Source organism: Morone saxatilis, unplaced genomic scaffold (genome assembly GCF_004916995.1).
Source record: "Morone saxatilis isolate NCDOM2014 unplaced genomic scaffold, NCSU_SB_2.0 Contig8, whole genome shotgun sequence".
NCBI lineage: Eukaryota > Metazoa > Chordata > Actinopteri > Moronidae > Morone > Morone saxatilis.
Genome location: NW_023340257.1, coordinates 6,130,145 through 6,137,439, shown reverse-complemented (window position 1 = coordinate 6,137,439; position 7,295 = coordinate 6,130,145). Strand labels below are relative to the sequence as shown.

Below are 7,295 nucleotides of genomic sequence, written 5' to 3'. Positions count from 1 at the left end.
CGATACCATGGTAAAAATGTCCCAGTTAAGTTGTCTTGCCCCTGTTCCCTGTTTAATAGCCTTTTGAGTATTGGCTGATACTGAGTCCTAAACCAATACTTGTAATTTCCTTAATAATACTGCTGCACACACACACACACACACACACACACCCTCCCGCTCTCTCTCTTTCTCTCTCTCTCTCTCTCACACACACACACACACCACATGCATGGACACTTTAAAGACATTAAAAACACAGCCCTGGTGATACATAGTGCTGTGCCAGTTTTAAAGCATTTCCCATACATCTTTCTAGCAACAGACAATCCCTTATTCAATTATAGCAGGGGTTCTAAAAGTGAGGTCCGGGGGCCTTCAGGGTCCAGTAGACGACACCAAATGGACCACCATATCTTTGAAAAGTAACTTACTTTAGAGTAAAAAGCTAAAGTAAATGACATGCACAGTCACAGTATTAAACTGTTCATAAAAACAATCCCGTAATTCTGTCCTCTAGACCCCCAAAAATCTCTGAAAAATCTACAACACTTGGTACCCTCTGCCCCTGAATGTCACATTCACAGCAGCCGTCGATCTCCGGGGGGTCTACGGGTGTCATGGTTGTGGGGATTCAAGTTAAAATAGGGTATTAATTTGCTCTTTAAGCAAACTGTCCACTTTGAAGGCTGGGTGGACCTCTCTCTTACTTCTCTAACCAAATAAATCCTCAGAGAAGATCAATGATAATCAATAAGTGTGGGTCTCTGACGGGGCAGGTTCCCATCACTCCGTAGATGGATCACAGTTCTCCTAGCTTAAATATTGGAGGACCAATATAAAATGCCCAGAAAACCCAATATATAACATAGACAGGTAGTAGTGGTTTGAGTTGATTGATCAGTAATGTTACAAGCGAACGTGCATGTTTTACTGGTGAACTCTTGTTTCCAAAAGCCCCAAACTCCAATTCCCCTGAAAGTTCCTGAAATGAACACATAAAATGCTCTTTGCAAATGTGTATCAGCATGAGCTGTACTGAATTATCCCCACAGACTTTTAGCGCTTTAAGAATTACAGGCTTTGGGGGTAACACATCAACACAAATTGTTCCCCATGGTCTGAGAAAGGAGTCCAATTTGTTGCTACGGAGACATAGAGTCACCTGAGGTCAACATTGTCTAGTTGCAAAGTTAACGATTGCTAGAGGGCACATTAAACAGATCATAAAATATAGCCGTTAATACTAACTCTGTCAGTATTATTTACTGTTGAATCAATAGTAACCAAAACTGTCCCACCTTCTGGTCTGTAACCAAATATGTAACCTGTTAAACCGTCAGCATGTATCTCCTACTGTTTAACTGCACAGGAAGCATATGCTTTTAGCAACTGTTAACTTATCCCAACAATACACATTATACTCTGAATGTTACCGTCACTTTCCAGACAGCCTAACTTACAACCATTAACATAAATTCACTGAGAGCAAACTCTTCTCCCGTTTGTGATGATATTTGGTGGTAGCCAGAAATAAGAGCTTAGCGGGAAACTCTCTGCTTTTATCTCCTCTCAGGCGAGTTACGTCACCTGAAAGCCCTCTATAAATGGGTTTATTATCCCCTAATCAAAGTGGTCACAGAGCCTGCCCCAAAAGCCTCACGGCACTCGGAGGGTTCAGTGTGGGAGTCAGCCCCCTCGAGCCTTATCGCTGGTCGCCAGAGGCTGCAGTAGAGCGCTATGGTGTGTTTGTATGGGCTACAGATTTGGACACACAGCTCAAGGGTCCTATATAGAACCAGGAGATACTGCTTAGGCTTGTACCAGAGCAGAACCTCCTTTGTGGTGCTATTAAAAACTAGTTAAGCGTTGTGTGAGTATGAAATGTTCAATATTAAAAGACATTTTAATAAGTACATTGGGCTCTTATTTAAAATGTATTATTAAAACAGAAGAGTTTGAGTCATTCTAAAGAACAACTGGATTGGAGAACCCTTGAAAAACTCTCTACTTCACTCCCTCCTCTCCTCTTCTCTCTCTAACACACACACGGGTATAGAGTGCTCAGCTCACATACTGTAACTCTATTAACCTTAATATCTCCTTTTGTGTATAGAGCAGAGAGCTAAAATACAATTCAAATATTGACATTTCAAACACTTCAGGTCTACATAGTTTAACCTTTAGCCCTTCTGCAACACTCTACTCATATCTCTACTCAAGTAGTAGTATTAGAAGTACTTCACATTGTTAGGTACCCCTTTGGGTGTATCTCTATGGAGGGAGGTTTGACAAATAAATTTTTACTATTTTATTCACCTTTTATGGCTTGTGGTCTATGATAAAACACTATTGTATACATTTATGTAAGGTAAGGCTTAATTTATGTCCTATCAGCTTTCCAACAAGCCAATAACAATTAATTTGCACTGTTTTTGAACGGGATTTTGAATATGGAAGAGAAGCGCGTCTCTGGCGTTGGGCAGAGCAGTTAAACTGATGAATGAGTGTAAGGTGGCGGTGTTGAGGCTGATACAGAGAGCGACTATTAGCTATGATTTCAAACTTTTGGGGCGACGCAAAAACTCCTGGTGCGTAAAGACGCAGAGCAGTCTGCTGCTGGTGCGCCAAAAAGAAAAGGAATCATTGTGGGCACAGAGAGCACTTACTTTTACGCATAAGCGTTTGCTTATGATGAATGAATTCTAAAGACGTTTGATCATTTGTATCTGGTCATTTTATCTTTTTTTTTTCCACCTGTGATGATTCGTCACAAAGGACGCAAACAGGCCACATGGAAATAGTAGAAAAATAGACTTATTATAGGATAACACACACGTAAACATAGTTATTCTCCATTGAGACACATTGTTCTTCTGTGAAAAGTACAGTCAGTCAGTCAGTCAGTCAACTACACACCACACACTCCACACATCCTATTGGATATTACTTCTCTTTTAGTGTTTTGACAACTGGCCGATCAAATCATCTTATTGCTGAGCATCAAAACTTCTAGACCCGTTCGTGGAGGAAAAGACTAATAACTAAGTGGACAACTCTCATCAACGTGTCGGCTGCTAAAACGTGACTTCCAAGTTAATCTGTAGATATTTATCCCTAATCCTCGCTCCCCATAGTTGAAGAAACACACAAACAACATGATCAAATTTGTATTTAAGAGAGCCCTTAGCCTGCCGTGTGCACTGGCTGGTGGGATACCAGCGTCAGTACGCTCATTAGAGGTGTGGATTGCCCCAGAGCGATGAAAACTTGTGCAAAAAGACCTTACCTGTGGTGAGTAAATCACAATCGCCGGCGGGAATGTAAAAGTGGCCCCGCTATGAGTGTGCAGATAGAGGAGATCCACTACACTGACAGGTCCGACTGGATTATCCGGTCCCCCTCCGGAGAGATCGGCACACACCGGGATCCGCACCGCTTTCTGCCGCCGCTGCAGCCTCACAGCCTCCGATGTATGGAGGAGAGAGAGAGGAAGGGAGGAGAGAGAGGGAGAGAGGAGGGGGTCCTTCATTAACAAGGTAAGGCGCGCGCGCGAGCACACACACACACACACACACACACACACAGACGCTGAGCAGATGTTAATCCTTATGTCCACTTTTATTTTTATTTTTCTCTCATTGGTGGTTTGTTTAAATAATTGGCATCTGTGTGAGTGAGTATGAAGCCAAACGCACATTATATATTGTTTTTAAATACTTAAGAAGCAACTACTGCTTAGCATACAACAACACTTTTAGTTATATTCTGTTTGTGGAAGAAGATTGACGATGATCAAATCATCGTCAGTTCATGAGAAAAAGCCACTGCCAACTCCTGCACATTCACACATATTTCCATCTGCATTAAAATAAGACAAATATTATCTAATACATCACAATGAAAAGAAAAAAACATTGTATCCCATAGCAGTTATGCAGATTTAAATATATACAATCCGACCAGCTCAGGGGGAGAACATCAACTCATTCCCAAATGAATGAGTCTATTCCACTGATTAATATTATTGGGCTGCAACGTTTTATGGTACTACCAAATCACAAAGTCTATTTTAATAAATCTTCGGGTCTAAACAACCACTAAACATCCGCTATGGAAACATTAATCTCAATGTTGCCTAAAAGTCACACAAACCCAACTAATCAACCCAAAAGGTCGACTAATATTATTATGCAAATCAGTCGAGTAACTAACTGGCCATTTCATTACCCTGGTCGTTCAGTGAGAGCTTATATGGAGACGATTGTTGGTTTATTTTGTACACTGTAGCCACAAATATGTTTTTTTTTTCACCTTTTGTTTGTTCACTTAACAAAATAAAAACCTGCTCATCACAATGTGCCAGTTTCCAAAACTGCACTTGATTAACATCCTTGAAGCTTTATTAAAATGACCCATAACAACTAATGAAAAAAGCTAAATAGTCTGCTTTCTAAGTGTGCTCTGCTTCTGGTCAGGGGCCGATCTAGAGGGGTGATATAAGGTTGCAGTGACCACCCCAAAAATGTCTGGCCATCCCAGCTGCCACCCCACTTTGGTGCCAAATGCTGTCAAAATTAGGTTAGGTATGGTTTTCGAGGAAGAGGACCCAAATGCAGACACTGAAGCAGAGCCGTTTGTGTTAGCGTTAATCTGTGAGAAAATCTGTGGTAAATGAACAGGTTTACAGTTGGCAACAGGGAGTGAGTTTAAACAGACACACAAATCCAACAGGTTAAGGCAAGTAATAGACCAGCAGTAGGTCAGAAATAGAGGCGGGTGGCAACAGGCAGGTTCCCAGAACAGTGACATAAGACAGACAGGAAAGGTAAATTTAGGTAATGCACTAATCAAGATGCACTAATCAATATTAATAATTATGTGTAATGTGAAGTGGGTCATAGTTTTTTCTCAGCTCTATGCAGTGTTTTAGGGTCTTTCAGCTCATTGTTTTAGGTTTGCAGCCCACAACTTTACAGTCGTGGTCCAGTTTTTGGTGTTACAGCTCTTATCTATCTCAGGCAGCTGTTTTCAGTAAAAAAAAAAAAAAAAGCTCTGATAAACCCGTAAAATAATATGTTTACAGCTTGTTGCTTTACCCCAAAGTAGTCTAACACTTAATTAATGCAGCTTTAAACTATTGTGAGGTTATTGGGTATTTTTATGCGATTCAGACAGTCTGGTGGGACATTTGTATTTAATTAGAGGCCGCAAACTCAGGATAGATAATGATTAACCTAGCACAAGTCCTGAGTTACATTGGGTCCAGTTGATACCAAAGGCCTGTTATTCCATACATGGTAGGATGGGGTTGTAGCTAAGCGGCAACGCTGCCATATATAGTGAAATCAATTAACAGATTCGTTTCCCACCTTTTAAGGCTGCCACCATATACTGTACCTCGCTACACATATATAATCAAAGAGAAGTTAGTTATTTGAACTTTCACACTACACCAATTACTTCACAATGATTGCTGACTGTCTGCCCACCTTTTCATTTACCTCGACTGCAAATGAGTGTTTCATTCCTCCCTCTTATGGATGTGATTTCCTCAGTTAATTTACCTTTAGCTTGAGGCCATTTTATCCCACTTTTCTCAGCAGTTCCAGGGCTCATTTTGCTAACAGGTAACAACAGTGAGGGAAACGAGGCAAACCAGGCACACTGGCCTATAATCCGGCTCAGTGAAGCAGTGGATTTGGGTTCAGCTGTCAGCCCGCACTGAAGCAGGACACTTGGCAAAATTATGCCGCAACACTTGCGGCCTACAGACCTAGAATTATAACGAGTGCCCCAGCAGACCAGAGAGGAGTGAGTGAGCGTTGTGCAGCCTGAGGGACGTTGATGATGAGCAGATGAGCTGGGATCAATGTCGGGAGTTTGACGAAAGAAGAGGGGAGGGAGTGTATATGGATGAGTGGTGTTCAGGTCCCTCTGCACTTTGATTCATCCTCATTTTTATTAGGGTGTTATTTACACACCTGCTGCCACAGGGACAGGCAAAGAAACTCACTCTCTCCATCTCTGCCTGGCTCTCATGCACACACACACACACACACACACCCACACATATACAAACAACAACACCGCAAGCAAACACACACATCTGTGCTAACTTCCCCCAAACACGTCCTCTTGACAATAATCGAAGAGTCTATAAGAGCTGCAGACTACAAGTCTATTTTTGAGTGTCTAAAAATATCCTTTTTGTCCTGGTTCACTTGATTCATCAAGGTCCCTGATGAAGCAGACATCTCAAAGGAAGTTAAGTCAGGGACAGAGATGATAATACTTAAGTGGCATACAGTGGGAAGTGTGTTGATTTCACAAGAACATAATAGTCAGTATGACCAGTGATGTATACTCCACCTTCCCCAGGGATGGGAGTAATAGAATTACAGAGGTAGCCTCCAGGTAGCTCTCAGGTTTAGCCAAACTGAAGATGGATGGAGGTAGCTTGCCTAAAAGGTGCAACAACTTAGATAAGAGCAGAAGTGAGGAGGATGAGGGGATGTTTTTTTCTCCTGTCTGCTCAGCACCTGAGCCTGACCCCACCCCATGTGTCTACCCCCTCCATCTTCCACTCAGACAGAGTAATGGGGAACCAGGAGCACCATTTATATTCCTCGCCCCCCCACCGGCACCCTACCTCAGCTGTCTGATAGGCCGATCCTACCCCCCGGAGGGGTTAAAGAGTTGTGTATGTGTTTGTGTGTGTTGTTGTACCTCTGTTCTTATGAAGAACACGTTTTCTGAGAGGTCTTGGTTCAGGGTAAAAGCTTCAATATGCAATATTTTTTAACATCAATGCATCACTATAACATTAATCTGATATAATTAGTATAATTACCATAAATATATTACATTAGTAGCTACTGCCTCATGCCAGAGGTATTGGCACTGGTGTGATAAGATAAAATGTACAACCACATTTCCCATAAACCATCATGCCTCCCGTTGAACCCTGGAATTATACTTGTGTAGCATAGACAATGATTGTGTTCGTGCACATAAATTATATTTTGTTTTGTGCAAAAGGCCTATTGCTGGCAGGATTATTAGTTACTGGAAATGTAGCACTGGGAGAACAGTATGTAAAGCAAAGCTACAGGTAAGACGTTTATACAGCTTTGGTTAAATATTGAGTTTTATGAACCTTTATGAAATTCTTTGTAAGTTAGTCACTGCTTAGTAGTAACTTGGTAGTTAGCCAGTTAACTTTAGTGAGATAAGCAGCCAACTAAGCTAGTTAGAAAATAATATTCATAGGTATGTTTTCATTATTGTATAATCATCTGAAAATAAGAATCTTT

The 7,295-nt window shown here is 41.4% G+C and overlaps 1 protein-coding gene across 1 annotated transcript in view; it reads right to left on the bottom strand.

Moving 5' to 3' along the window:
- The window catches only part of LOC118341973 (endothelin-converting enzyme-like 1), a 47,121-nt gene extending 43,689 nt beyond the window's left edge, over positions 1–3,432 (bottom strand). The window contains exon 1 of the mRNA XM_035680398.1: positions 3,269–3,432. The gene's annotated coding sequence lies outside the window, so the exon portion shown is untranslated. The remainder of the gene's footprint in view (positions 1–3,268) is intronic.
- Positions 3,433–7,295: the final 3,863 nt, after the last annotated feature.